We start from the raw sequence: 15511 nt of genomic DNA, 5'->3' as shown, positions 1-15511 counted from the left end.
TGTGGTCCCTTTAATTAGTTCCCACAACAGCCTTCATTATATTAAGAAGAGAATAGAGCTGGGGAACATCTTCATCCGGTTCCCATTACATACTAGAGCTTGGGAACAAACTCATTCTCAGCTTAAAGACATATTTATTTTAACCCAAACTACTTGGACTGCACCTAACAAAGCAGGTCTGTTGCCAAGACCTACATGAAGCCAAGGGGCACTGTGTGCCAGCTCGGGGTCCAGACCAAACGTCTGTAAAGGACCAGCTGAGAATGAGAACAGGTTGTCGGAGCATAGGAACCTAGGAAAGCACATAAGTAGACCTGGGAAACACAGCCCCCTTTGTTTTTCCCCTTCATGTTTCAATTCTTTGCCGAATAGATCTGGGGAACACAGGACCCCGGCACAGTGTTGTCGTACCCTCCCTCCATGTGAGTAACCTAATGATTAGAGTTTCATCCTCTGTCCCGCCTCGGGTCTCTGGTGGTGCCTGTTGGAGGTGTTAAGTGTAAATCTAAAGGCAGCAGCTCCTCCTCTCACAGGATTTCTTCCGAGCCACATACAGTAGTCTCTCGACAAAGTAGCTGACAGGTAAATGTTGTGCTTACATGGTTCAGTGATTCTGTGAGAAATTGCGCCGTGCGTAGCCGGCATTCTGGGTGACTGATGGGGCAACAATATCACACACACACACACATACACACAGACACACACACAGTTCAAGAGAGACACACCAGGAGGAGAGGCAGGAAGATATCCATTGGTGAGGAGAGACCGCAGGAGCGCACACACACACACACACACACACACACACACACACTTACACCACACACACACACACACACACACACACACACACACACACTTACACACAAGCACACGTTGGTGAGATGAAGCAAAGCGGAGGTTGAAGGACAGTCAGATTCAGCTCGTTTCTGTCATAAAATCAAGGAGGCACGAGTAGAGTGTGGTTTTGCACACACACGCGCACGCACGCGCGCACACACACACAGCAGAGAGAAACTCAACACGTTGCAAAGTTACAATACGCAAAAACGTACTGCGCACACACGCACACACACACACACACACACACACACACACACATTTGAAAGGGTTGCAAACACATGCACACGCACAAAATGCACACAAACAAAAAACTGAAATGATGCTGACGTCTGAAGACCCACGTGTGACCCCCGGTATGTGTTTGCACGTGCACCCCTCTTTGCACAACCCATTGAGGGGAAGGAACACACGTTCCTGCCGCCGCGCTTTGGGCGAGGGAGCGGGCCAACCCGAATCCTGTCCTTTTATACCGTCAGCTCTCCTTCTCCTCTCTCTCTTCAAAACCACCCCACCCCCCTCTCAGCTCCTCGATCATGCGTCACGACTTTTGGAGCGCCCGAGACGCCGCAAACTGACCGCGCGAGCCCCGCGTATGTGCGCAACGACCCGGGAGCGGGGCGCTGCGCGTAAATACGAAATGTCCGCGCGCCAGGCAATACAGAAACCCGCACACCGCCGCACTCTTTTTATACACCCTTTTTTATAAATATTGAATCCCCCTCCCCGCGTGGGACACGCAAACTCACCCAGGGTGCGAACGCAGGTCCTCCCTGTGCGTCTTCTGGCGCGTCTCTGTGTGTGTGTGTGTCCGTGTATCCAGTGAAATAAAAATAAAAAAGAGGTGGGAGAGTGCAACAAAAAGGGTGCTAACGAACAAGTGGACGGCAGCCAACCGCCACTGACTCCCCTCCTTCTTCTCTTCTCTCCTCTTCTCGCTCTCTCTCTCTTTCTCTCTCTCTCTCTCTGGTTCCCTCACTCTTCCCCTCTTCCCCGGGGCAGGGTGGCCAGTAATAATCCAGACATTGTCTCCTTCATCAGCACGCAGGCGGGATGGGAAGACTCCGATGGAGGAATGTCTCTCCGCTGTGACCGTAATCCCGCCTTCAGAAGTCCAAGTCCACGGTCTGACAATTAAAGCTCCGGATAAGATGCTGAGCGCGTTTGCTTTCAGGGAGACTTTAAAAAAGAAGAAGTAAATCCCAGGGAGATGTTCTCTCCTCTCACTCCCTTTACTGGACCCCCAGAAGAAGCAGAATAAAGAAGAAAAAAAACTCTCCCTTCAGAGGGATCCGAGCTCACCTGCGGCCGGAACAGATGCGCGCAGGTATCCACAAACTGTGCACCCTTCTCCTCCTCCTCCTCTTCCTCCTCCTCCTGTGTGTGTTTTTTTTTTATTCCCGGTCTGCCTCGGTCATCACTCAGTGTCAAGCCCGGCGTTGTGTTGCTCCAAGTAGCTCAGGGAAGCGCGTCTCCTTCCACCAGCGCTCTCCGCTACTCTCCTCTCCCTCTCTCCCTCTCTCGCGTCTCCTCCACCAGCTCCGTCCATCTAAAGCCACGCCCCCCAGCCCCCTTACACCCACCACTCTCTTGGCGGATTGGCTGAAAACCGCAGAGAAGGAGGAGGACGAGAGGGAGGGAGGCGCGCGCTGCGATGATGCACGCTGAAGAGATGGAGGGAGGGAAAGACAGAGAGAGAGAGAGAGAGAGAGAGAGAGAGAGAGAGAGAGAGAGAGAGAGAGAGAGAGAGAGAGAGCGAGAGAGAGAGAGAGAGAGAGAGAGAGAGAGAGGAAGATAGATCTGAAATGAAAGAGAGGATGAGGTTGGAAAGGAAGATGAGTGAAGTGGTATGAAAGAGGAGTTAAAGAGGAGGGAGAGTGTGTCAGGGACCGAGGATAAAGGAGGCAGAGAAAAACAGCCAGGGTGTGTGTGAGTGTGTAAGGGAGGAGGCTCTATTTGTTTAAGCCCGATGGGACAAGCTGGCTAATGAAAGTGAAAATGCTTCCCTCCTATTTTTTGTTGTTGTTACACTCTCATTCTGTCCGCCACAAATCCTTTTTTTTTTTACTTCCGGCAAAAATGAATTCATATCGACAATGTCTTCAATCACCCAGCGGAGTCGTACGCCTTTCTTTGTGCGTCCGCCCACTTCTCTGAGAAAGATCTGGTGTGTGTGAGTGTGTCAGTCCAGCTGCTTCCTCTGCGAGCCTGCGGTGAATAAGTCAGTGTGTGGAGGCTGGATGTACTGCCCAGGAGCACCAGGATGTGAAAAGTAAGTAAGGAACCCCGAAGCCACCTCCGTGAATGAGGTGGGCCTCTAATATTGGGATTCGTCGCGGTGCAGCCGTACATGTTGGCGGGAGGTGTGTTACATTAAAAATCACTCAGCAGGCTTGTGATGGATGGCGGGCGCCCCGGGGAGTGTTTCAATATGAACTGGGTTAACTCAGGAGACACGTGGAGCGTTCATCACCGGCCGCCGCTCAGGAGAGAACAAGATGCACGCCCGGCGAGCTCGACTGGAACGTCCTCCGCCCGGCACACAGGAAACATTTGCAGCTATTTTAAGGCTGGCGTCACTACTTTAAATAAAAGGATCAGCGACCTGACAGCATCTGGTCGCTCCGAAGGTGTTAAGGGTTGAAGGGTATAGAGGGCTTAGAATGTTGTGTACCCATATGTGGAAAATGGTTTTAATTCACGAATATTTAAATAAAAAAGATGTGGGAATTGGGAATCGGGCTGCACGGTGGTGTCGTGGCTAGCACTGTCTCCTTACAGTAAGAGGACTGTAAGAGTAAGTAAGAGGTTCGATCCCACGGTCACCATTGGGCGGTCCTTCTTCATGGATTTTGCATGCTGTCCCCCGTGTCAGTGTGGGTTCTCTCCGGGGTTCTCCGGCTTCCTCCAACAGGCATGGCGCCCGCAGGTGTCAATAATCATCTCTATAAGTCAGCCCTGCCATAGTCTGGCAACCGGTCCAGGATGTATACCTCTGCCCAATGTCAGCCAGGATCAGCTCAAGCAAATCCATCCTCCCCACCACCACCACCACCACTCTCAACAGGGTGAGTGGTTCAGATAATGCATGGATAGAAGTTCAGATAATGGATGGATGGATGGAAGACATTGAAACTCGCAGCGCATTCATGTTGATGTTTGCCTCCATATGGCGTGCCATTATAAGAGGGTTTATGAAATGGGAAGCTCAAATCAAGCAATGGTTACACAAAATACCACTCTAATTCCTTAAGTGTCCCTCTGCGTCCGCGATGAACTCATAAGACTAACTTGCTGACCTGGTTGCTTAGCAGCAGGGTTCGCAGGGGATCACTTTCGCCAACCAAGGGAACAAGTTGCAGATGGAAAGTGACAACGTAAGCTGCTCAAATCTGCAATGGAATGGAAACATTTAGGGTTAGTAAACATTGTAAACATGAGTTTGTCTCAATCTCCAATTTCAAGTCTTCTTCAATACAGCATGATGTTAGTTTAGGAAATTATGGACCATGTAGAGTCAAACAGATCATAAATAATAAAGCCAAATCTTGAAATACATACAGAGCTCAGTGTTTCCCCTCAGTTTACAGCTTTTTTGGGGGGGGGGTCCATGACGACACCGACACAAACACCAAATGCATTGCTTTTTCTGTAAATAACATAATTTTGTGACTCCATCTGTGTTTTATGAATAACTTTATAAATAAATTACTATAACTTATAATTAAACCAGATTGCCCCACCAGACCAAAGAAATTTTAAAAAATGCAATCACTTAGAACAATGAAAATAAAGTTCTATCCGTGCAAAAATAAATAATATGTACTTACTAATAAATAGCTCATTTTGGAAAACTAAAAGCAAATTGCAAAACAAAACAGAATGAGTAGATGTGTGAGCATCAGGTTGTGTCAGTGTTAGTGCCTCAGTGAGCTGCTTTCCTCTACATATATTTTTAAAACGCGGTTGTAGACTTGATACGGACACTCTCAGTTCACTCTCCATGTTGAGGTGAGGTCTTCTTTTCCGGTTTTGAGAGATGAAACAGCAGAGAAGACGACTTCACGGAGACTTCACGCCAAAAATCACCGAGTCGCACATGCACAACGTAACCTGTTTACAATGTACCGTGAACATTTACCCGAAAGTACAGGCATTTCGCCATCTATTTATTAATGACTTAGTTTTATGTCCGTGTACTTTGTAATGTGTGAAACCAGCAGCTCATTGTTGCTACAAGACACAAGCACTTTGACTCGTTTCACTTGGAGCAGGAGAGCCGCTCCGGTGATCCTTGCAGGAGGGCTACTGTTGCCATCTTCTACCTAAGAGCGTTTAAAATATATAGTTGTCTGTTTTTTACGCAACATATTTTTCTACACTCTCGGTGTAGAAAAATGCTCAGCGCTCACCTGTGTGCGCGCACGTGTCTCAGCGTATCGGGACGGAACAATGCTGTGCGCGATACAGAGCGCACAGGAGAGGAGAAGTGTTTACGTGCGACCACGTAGAGACATAAATGACAAGCTGACGTGTAGATCCCATCAATAAAATTTAGTTTGTTTAATAACAGAACATGGTGTAGACCTGTTCTATAAGAAAGAAAACCTTAAATGACGTTTTATGATCTGGCGCTATAGAGAAAATTACAGGAGAGTGGGGTTTTTTTTCAGTTGGGCGCCACCGCCCCCTTAATATAATGGTAGAGGAAACACTGTGAGCTAGCCTGTGAAGAAGAAAAGAAACATGCCAGCTGTATAATATAGCGTCCGCTTTTCCACGACGGCCTGTTTTATCCAAAGCATTAATATTTATTAATTCAAAACAATGTCAAATGTGTTTATGACTTTCATAATGCTATTGTTGATTTAGTTTACTAAAATAGATAATTATTTCCGTTATTTCGTAACAGACGCTGGCCAACTGCTCATCACACACTGTATGGTGGCACATGTCTTGATGCTCACCATCAGTTATGCATGTAAAAGAAGGTCATTACCGAGCATTAACAATTGATGTTAACGCAATTCATCAACTAAATAGACCTTTTCTTCACGGCAGACATTTTGACTGAGAAAGAAGAGCACAGGTGTAACCAATGGTGGCTGTTCCAGAGAGGTAGCATGCACGAGGCAGGACTGTTTAATTAATCACGCCTGTGCTTTGCTTGCAACATGACAGTTGTGGAAAGGTTCTGTTGGATGGTTTCACAGTAACGCGAGGCAATGAGCTGTCAAGAGTTTGTAGTCACGTATTTCTTACGGTACTAACATTGGAAGAGTGACTTCATTCAGAACTCTTTGAGTGTTGCACTTTTGGTTTCACGCTGGACATGAACATCAGTATCCTGGTTAAAAGTCCTGTGCATGGTTTAAACACACGGTTAATGTGTAATGGAACTACACACTACATTATGTTTAAGAAGACAACACTCCCGTGTCACGTTAAGAAGATTGTGGTTTGGGTAAAAATATGTATGTTTCTTAGGAAACAGAGTTGCTTGTGAATACGACTCTCTGTCATAGTATGCGGCCAGCAGAAGGGAAGTTAGTTATATATGGAGTGACATCAGAGAAGCAGTCCGGGATGGTTTGGCTGGATGCCTTGCAGTTTGAAAGCTTCAGAGGGACGAGAATATTGGACGGAGTCTCAAGCTTGATGGGATCAGATGAGCAGAGAAAAGCAATGTGAATTTAGATTTTAGTTTACTGTCAAAACATTCAGGACTCAAAAGGAGAGGAACCATTCGGTGCAGTGTTTTTGTGTCTGTTTGCATGAATGCAGGTGCACACACACACACATCAGCTCTCGGCAACTTCTGCAAAAAAAACATTTTCTCTGGGTTTTTTTTGGTCTCTTACTATTCTGGCGATGAATCTGTTCATTGAGAGCATTTTAAATATAGATTCAACTGCGCAAACATAATTGTAAAAGTACACCCTTCACCCCGGTTTATGTGCAGGCACCGAAGCCAAGCCCTCATCGCTGACAGCTATAGGGGAACATTTTATTGGCAGGACGAGCCAGGTTAGAGCTGAAACATTTGCATTTTGTAACACTGCAAACGCCAAGTTGGCTTTTTTTCTTATTCTGTGTCTCCTGGATCAGCGTACACTTGTGTGGGATCGGCTCTTGTCACACCTCCACCCGTTTTCAAACAAATGAGGGATTAAAGCAGAGACATCTAGAACAGAAGACGGTGATGGGAGAAGAGCAAGAGGATGACAGCAGCTCACTGAAATCCACAGGATATGTATTTCTTTTGTCTCGGGGCTTAGAAAGTACAACACCCACTCAGTGGCTTGGCTTGATCTTTCTTCTTTATTATTATTGCACTATTTTTTTCTTCTGGCTGTGTGTCGTGATTTTAAATACTGGACAGCAGGGACATTTTTACATGCATTAAATATTAATCCCGGGTGAATGATCTCCCATGTGTCTTTCCCTCACACGTGAACAAGAAGGAATCTCTAATGGCCGCTATCTCAGATGATTACGAAGACTGATGCCCTTCTGTGACAAATGCCAAAACCCGAATTGAAGCGGAGATCAAAAAGGGACACACGATCAGATAGGTGCCAATTTTTTTTAGGTGCTAATGGAAAAATCAGAAAACGTCTCCAAAGACGGACGGAGATTGGCAGATGTGTTGCAAGTCAAATCCAAATCTCATTTGGATAGTATCCCCCACCACCTGTATGAAAAACATTATATTCTATGAACATTATGACAAGTTTGAATTTGTTTAAACACCCTGACAAAGAAGCTGATTCTATGAGCACATCACACCATAGGGGTTGGCCATATTGGAAGGTTACCAATGTCTTCCTGAATTAAAATTCATGTCAAAGTGGTGGGTTGTACTGAGAACTTACACGTGTCTATTCCTTTATTTAACTCCCTTGGTGTTGTCTGACATCCCCTTACAGGTCTTGACCCTTCAGTGGTTTCCTACAATGGTGTTAAGTGTTAATTTGAATCACAATCAGGAAAAGGAGGAAGCTGTGAAAACTCGTGATCACTCATTTCGCCTGTAAGACTCTTGGTAAGTTAGAATCACAATTTATAATTATAAGTAGACGACTCCGACCTTTTGTAGACAATTCTATTGTGGCAGGAGCAACGGACATAGTCAGGTCATGTGGTATAAAGAAAGGAAAGGTCCACGTTGGCAGTAGCTCCTGGTGGAGGGATGGGTCAAACAAACACAGGACTTTCACCCAGGAGACCGCTGTTCCAGTGAAACCAAAAGTTATTGTTGGCTTATTTAACCATACTTTTGTTATGGAACTCAGGCCTACTGAAGTAACACCTCTTTAAACGCACACTTAATTGAACCCAAACCACAATATATTTCCGTTAAGTGGTTCTGTTGCTTCACGTTTTTTCAATCCACCATGTTAAGTTTAACTTTCAACAACATGGTAGGTGCAGTTTGGCCCGTCTGAAGCATTACAATTGTAGTTTAGTTTATTAAGGATCCCCATTAGTTTACACCGTAGTGGAGACAATTCTTCCTGGGGTCCAGGCAAAAGCATTACAATACAAATCATAAAATGCAGTACAGCCTGATCAATGTCGGGGAACAAAAACACAGACTTAGAAACAACATTTACATTCAAAGTAAAATGCCCCCTTGTAGTTCTGACAACTATGGAACGAGAGGAACTAAATTATGATCCAAGTACTTCCTTTTTGTGTTCCCACCTCATCTGAAGAACATTGGATTATAAATATTAGACCAATGTTGGAGAGCAGCAACAAAGTCATCATTTCTTGTTTGTATTTCTTGTTCCGTGACTCATGTTTGAGCGACAACTTTTGAATGAATGAATGAATGGAAGAAAAGGAGACACAGAGAAGGAGGAGGAGGATGAAAACTAGAGAAGGTCAATTTCAACTGTGTGATGGTTATTTATTCTCTGCTTTAGAACATAACCTCCATGAAACAATCAGTCAATATCTTTTTATTTCTCTCCTTTACTCCCACTGATCTGTCTTTACCAAGGAATGTCAGAATCGTCACACCTCCTGTTTTTGTTAACGTAGCGGTACACAAGGTAAAGCAGCCACAGGGTGTATGCTTGGCCAATTGGAGATGGCCAGTCCCTGCAAACCTTTATGATCATCAATAATCTTTACATTCTTGAACCTTTGGAAGGTCCTGTCATACAGGAGCTTCATGTAGTCCCTGATTCATCTAGTCCAAACCATGGCCAGTATATAAAAAGTGGACAGAGTCAACGTGACTTCACTCACTGATTTGAGGACTGTGGTATTAACGGTACGAGTTTATCATATTGTCTGTCGCCATCTTGGTTTTTGGTCACCATCTTGGTTTTTGGTGATCACCATCTTGGTTTTTGGTAATTTCCATGTTGTTTTATTCAAACCAGAAGTAACACAAGGGGTTAGTAAAATGATAAAATTAACTTGATAAACTGTAAAAATACTGTAAAAGGTGTTGAGGAGTCAGACTAAAATACTGACAATACCCAGGCAGGACGACGCTTTGATAATGCCAATCACAAGGTGGCCCCACCTTAAAGCATACCCTTCCTTATGGTCTATTTTACTCTAAATGAGGCCATAAATTACTAAATGATGGCCATGTGGTTTTGAAAAAGACTTGAACCTAATGGCAATCTTACTTTGTTTTGCAACCAGAAGAATCACCCCCAATGGTCTTTCGAAAGATGTAAGTTCAAGGCACTTTTTAGAATTGGAAATTGGTGCCTGCAAAACAGGTTTATTGCTCATAAACTCCTTAAAATTCGCGAGGAAAGTTCCTGCGTTAGACACCCTGTATGTTTGTCGTCCTAGGGCTGATAAAGTGATCACCCTACCATTACAGGGATGTGATGGTCCATGCATAATCTGTAGGTAGAGACGAATGTTTTGGGATCTCCAAAGGAAAGAATACATTTGGTGCCGATGTATCCAGCTGGATTATTTGTGCAGGTCCTCTTGATATGCCAATTGACACAATCGATCTGAAACTAATTTAATATTTGATTAATCATTTTAGTAGTTTCTCGAAATTGCCAAACATTTGCTGCTTAGCTTCTCAAAAGTATTGTTTTGCAGTATTTCCCTGTTGTTTTTTATTGCAAATATAATATCTTTGACTTTTAGAGTTCAAAGGGACCTTGAAGATTTGTTTCACATTATCTAACATTTATATTTTTAGTAAAAAGGGAAAACAAGTAGTTATAGGGCTGCACAAGACACGCCATACAACCATACGTAACATACTCCCCAATAAAAAATACAACAAGCACAGACATCTAAAGAAATGAGCAAACAGGTAAAAACTGCATTAGAATCAATAGTATTGCCTGAATTTGCACACAGACAGAAGAAGTCAGCTCCTATAAAATGTAAAAAATGAAAAGAAGTGGTGAATCTGTGAATCTTTGCGCCGCAGGCAAATCATCTTTTCTCCGTGAGGCTCCGATAGCATGGACCTGTGAAGTCACCTTTGCAGCCGGGGCCTGCAGGCTATGAAATATTTTCACACAGTTGTGAAAGCTTTGTGGAACTCAAATAGACACAGACATGCAACAATAACATAATTCATTATATAATTGTTCTGAAAATGAAGCTTTTATTTACTAAAACAAACCTGTAACCTTGCATCACTGATGGCTGTCACTAAATAAGTTGTCTCTCCAGCACGACCCATGAAAAGCAAGATCCCAACATACTGCACGTAATAACTTAACAGCTTAATGTAACTGGCAAGGTTCCAGAAGTAAGATAAATTATAAATCACACTGACATTTGTAAAAAAAAAAAAAAAGTGTACTACTACAAATCTACACAGACTACATATCAGTTTGCCAAGAAGAGAACGACGAGATGAGTTGGGGTTAAGACACGACCAGGTTATTGATACTGATCAATTAAAAAAAGCTAATAAAAAGCTAAAACCTTTTACCCAACGGCCTGATTCCTGCTCTTGGGTGTTGAGCATTCACACTTGTTTTGGTCAATCATACTCGGACTACAAACAGACTACATCTTACATCAACTACTAATCTGTCACGAAGAGAATATAGCACAATGGCAGCAAACAAAAGAAAAAGACATGTTAGCAAAAATTGCTGCAGGCTGGATGAATAGCAGAAGTTACAATTAGTGCTGTTTTTCCTTTGGGTATCAAAATGATCACCTCATTACAAATTAGCAATTGTTGCAAAAAATGAAAGAAAAAGATGCTCCCCCTCATGAAACAGGGAGAGTATTACACATATGAATCATATAGTACACATATGATTCACCTGTGAGGAGCAATGTTAGTCCTGTGTTTTCACTGCCATCTCTCTGGGCTCCTTTCTGAGTGTCAACGCATCGCAAGTGTGATTCTACCACTGTGAATACTCTGTTAAGGCACTGAAGACATTTCTCCTCTAATTACACCAAGAATAGAACACGATGGCACACCTGCTTCTCTCTCGCTCGCTCTCTATTCCCTCCCTTCCGAAGGCAGCGGCCCATTACAAACTGAAGGACCCACAGAATGAGAAATGAGAACAAAATAATATTTCATATCTATGTTAATTAAAATATTATTAGTCAAAAAAACGTCCCCAAAGGGATTTTTAATTGTCGTATAGCAGTGCCTTTGGAAATATATACAAAAATTCAGTTTTGGCCTCCAACCTGCCGAGTATCGTCATCATATGTAGTCAAGGACAGAAGTGAGTTCTTGTTGAGTCTCGTTAAGAGTTGGTTGAAGGCAGGATTGGTAAGCTTCAAAACATTTTTTATATTCTCTGTTGAAATCCTCAGTAAATCCAGAGAACAATCAGAGAATCAAATGCTCTGACAAACTGAAAAGAAAATAATCCGGTATCAGGGTTGCTGAACTTGGCGAGAGTTGGCAACAGTGTTTTTAGTTGGATCATTTTTACATTCTAGGTTTTTGCTAGCTTTCACAAAATCACCAACCCGGCCTTTAAGTTTCGCTTAACTGTACACGTACGTTATTAGCACATGATGAAATTTAGCGTTGTCTAGGGACTTTGCAGCTACTTTCCATTGAAAATAGTTGCCAACAGAAAGCTACCGAAAGCTTCTTGGAAATGTAGTTAAACCAGTAGCGTTGTCACCGGTGTGCATTATAGCGTCGTCACAGGTGTAGCGTCATTGCCAGTGTAGTGTCATTTGCAGTGTAGCGTCGGCGGCGGTGTAGCGTTGTCCCTCGTGTAGCGTCGTCGCTCGTGTGATGTCGTCGCGGGTGTAGCGTCATCGCCAGTGCAGCATCATCGGCGGTGTATCGGCGGCGGCACTGTAGCGTCATCGACAGTGTAGCATCGTCACCAGTTGCCGGTGCAGCGTCATCACAAGTGTAGTGTCATCACCAGAGTAGCGTCATCGCTGATCTAGCGCCATCGCTGGTGCTGCGGCAGCGGTGGTGTAACGGCGGCGGTGTAGCGTTGTCGCCGGTGTAGTCACGACACCGGCCGTCGAATACATCAACGTATTAAATTGTGGTCATTGCTTACGTGTTTCCTCTAAAGAGAGAACAGGAGGTGTAGTTTCCAGAGCACTGCTGGAGCACTTAAATCATTCAGTACGATTTCAGGTGAAAACCAATGAATCAGCACAAGGTCTATAATGCAGGCATGTAAACCTGCACGCCATCGCACATTTAGAGAAAATATTTTCTCTTCATTTCTGAGCTGTTTGCATAATTCTTCCGCTTCTCCACTCTGCTCAGCGACAGTTTCGTTGATTCAAATCCACTTTGGAGCTAAATTAGATTTGACTGTGTGTAACACTCTACCACATATCTACTGTGTACTCTCTCCCACAACCACTGCCCAACCCAACCCTCCTCTACCCCCACTCACACACACCTCAATGTCACGGCAGCGAGGCAAAGACAATTAAGGTGTATAAATATGTAAATACGGTCACGGCAGCTCAGCAGGAGGAACGGCGTAATGACATTTGCTGCCCTCGTTTGGCTATTCCCCAAGACACCTCCAAATTAGAAACCTTAATGACAACCAATAACGCACAGATGGTCAAGCTCTGGGGGCGCACGGCCCGTCTGATGCTGCCCGGGCTCCTTGTGGCATTGCTCTTCATGCCAACGCCACACACACACATATACACACACATACACGCGCACACACACACACACACACACACATACAAAAAGGGGACATGTAGATAAACACATGCAAACAGGCACGTCGGCTCTATCATGCTGAGAAGCAGGGACACAAGAATGTGTGATGCAAAACACACACAGCACACACACATGCACACACGCACGCGCACACACACACACACACACACACACACACACACACATGTACATCACCTAGCCAGATGCCACCCGTGCCCATGGGGGTGATCACGGTCGTAACTAGAAGGTCAGGTCTTGGCAGTCCGTTTAAGGCCAGGCATGGCTCTGCTTCTGTGTGTTTTTTTTCACATGTGTGTGTGTGTGTGTGTGCGTGTGGAGGGTGAGGGTGTGGGGGGGTGTACAGGGGTTATTGTTTGGTGTCTCAGGTAATATGTCCGGTGAGGCTCTGTGGCAGATGTCGACCATTCGTCTTGCAGGGCTGACATATAGAAACACTCCCTGCGGTCACATCTCAGGAAAGAGAGAGAGAGAGAGAGCGAGAGAGAGAGAGCGAGAGAGAGAGAGAGAGAGAGAGAGAGAGAGAGAGAGAGAGAGAGAGAGAGAGAGAGAAAGTGGACGCAAAGAAAGGAGTGTGTTTGTGTGAATTTACACAGAGTACAGGCGAAAGACGGAGAGCGCGATGCTCTGGCTGGTTTCCTGCAGTAATTAGTTCAACCCGGCTATTTGTTCTTCTTACCTCTATTAGATGAAAAATGTTGCTTCTGGGCGTAAGCAATTGTTTTACAGAGGGCACAGCCAGGCAAAGGAAGGAAAAAGATTTGTGACGGTTGCCGCATTCGAGTCAAAAAGTCAGTCAGCAAATGTGTCTGTGCGTGCTGTGTTATATGTTCTATACGTGCATGATTCTCTCTCCAAAATAGGCTTCTGTTGAATGTGAATATTATATTGGATATGAAGATGCATGTGTCTTTTTTAGTATTTACCAACTTTTTCACTTGAGTCAGCATCAAACCGCTCACCTACCAGCTGTGTGGTATTCCGGTTGTGAACCCGGCTCGATAGAGGTTCCGGTGTCCACCGGTGTGGAACAGAAGCTGAGCGTCTTCAATCACAAACATTCCCAATATAGCTCTGTGTTGTTTTGCCAGCGTGTGTGTGTGTGTGTGTGTGTGTGTGTGTGTGTGTGTGTGTGTTTTACAAGCATATTGAAAATACGTTAGCAGCTCATTTATGATCAGTGTGGGAACAGAACTTGAAACGGCTGCATGCAGCGACATTAACAAGGAGAATTTGAGGACCTAAAGGAAAACATTTAAATAATGAGAATTAAATTATACTTTAGCTTCATCAAAGTGTTCATAGGAAAGAGCCCTCTATATTTTATTTTTCATTAAAAACATATTTGTAGTGATGTCACAGTGTCCTCATCGACAGTACATGTGTCACCCTGAACGTCATCCCGTTTTGTGGATTACTGTTTTCAAGCTTCATGCTTTGGCATTTTTGGCCGTCACAATCTTTTTTATTTTAACCCAGAAGTGACCGTGTTTAGACGAAAAGGTTGATCAGTGGCTAGGATGCGCACTGCTACACCTCCACAGCGCACTGCCAAGGTATCCTCACTCTCCTTTAGCGTCCCCTGCTTCATTGTCTGTTTGACTCTAAATGGACCATAATTTACGAAATGAACATCATGTTGTATTAGAAGAAGTTAAACGGCGAGAGATTGAGACATAAACTCATGTTTACAATGTTTAATATATATACACACACACACATATATATATATATATATATATATATATATATATTACAAGTAAAAATTATAACTTTTTTTTATAATGTAATTGTTTTTCACAAATACATGGCATGTATTATAATTATTTTTCCCTTTTAGCTTATTTTATCAATGCACTGTGCAGCTGTGACTTCATCTGTTGCTATGCTCCTCCAGGCCTCTTGTATGGCTTTTGTAAGATGAACCTGATTAAAATCCATGAAACAGCCTTCCCTAGACCCTGGACGTGTGATTCGTCTGTAGCAGAAAGGGAAATACATTGAATCACAGGACCAGCACTTTCTCTCCCTGATTGGAAAAAGGGGTGGAGCCATAAAATAAATGAGCGCACCTGTGAGCCGAGGCAATGGGGGGAGAAGAAAAAAAAAACATCAAGAAACCCAACCTGGAGGAACAGCAAAGAGAAGCGAGACTGGGTGAAGGCAACGTAAGATTCAGTTTTCATCTACGTTAAGCAAAGCTTAACCTGTTGAAAATTGTGGGACCAATTTTGTCTCTAGACCTCGTTTCCCCTGTGTTTGAGTCATTGTAAGAACCCCAAATTAATTGCAATACTTGTGTTTCTTGTATGTATTTGTTCAGTAAAGTCTTGGGGAAAAAAAATGTATAGCTGCAAAATAATCACTTTAAAAAGATATTTTGATCGTAACTATGAACATACAGCATGATAAGAGCCAGATTCCCCCAAAAATGCCTCCTCAACAAGAATCACAATAAAACACGCCATTGGCCTGTTACAAAGGAGTTTTAGTAAAAAAAAAAACGGTGTCGTT

The 15511-nt window shown here is 43.9% G+C and overlaps 1 protein-coding gene across 1 annotated transcript in view; it reads right to left on the bottom strand.

Annotated features, from left to right (window-relative positions):
- brinp2 (bone morphogenetic protein/retinoic acid inducible neural-specific 2) overlaps positions 1-2356 on the bottom strand; it is a 206288-nt gene extending 203932 nt beyond the window's left edge. The window contains exon 1 of the mRNA XM_068570912.1: positions 1587-2356. The gene's annotated coding sequence lies outside the window, so the exon portion shown is untranslated. The remainder of the gene's footprint in view (positions 1-1586) is intronic.
- Positions 2357-15511: the final 13155 nt, after the last annotated feature.

Source organism: Clinocottus analis, unplaced genomic scaffold (assembly GCF_023055335.1).
Source record: "Clinocottus analis isolate CAN_PGR_092001 unplaced genomic scaffold, fCliAna1.0.p SCAF_11, whole genome shotgun sequence".
In the NCBI taxonomy this organism is placed as follows: Eukaryota; Metazoa; Chordata; class Actinopteri; order Perciformes; family Cottidae; genus Clinocottus; species Clinocottus analis.
The sequence above is the reverse complement of the archived record's forward strand: the minus strand, read 5'-3'. Positions and strand labels throughout refer to the sequence as shown.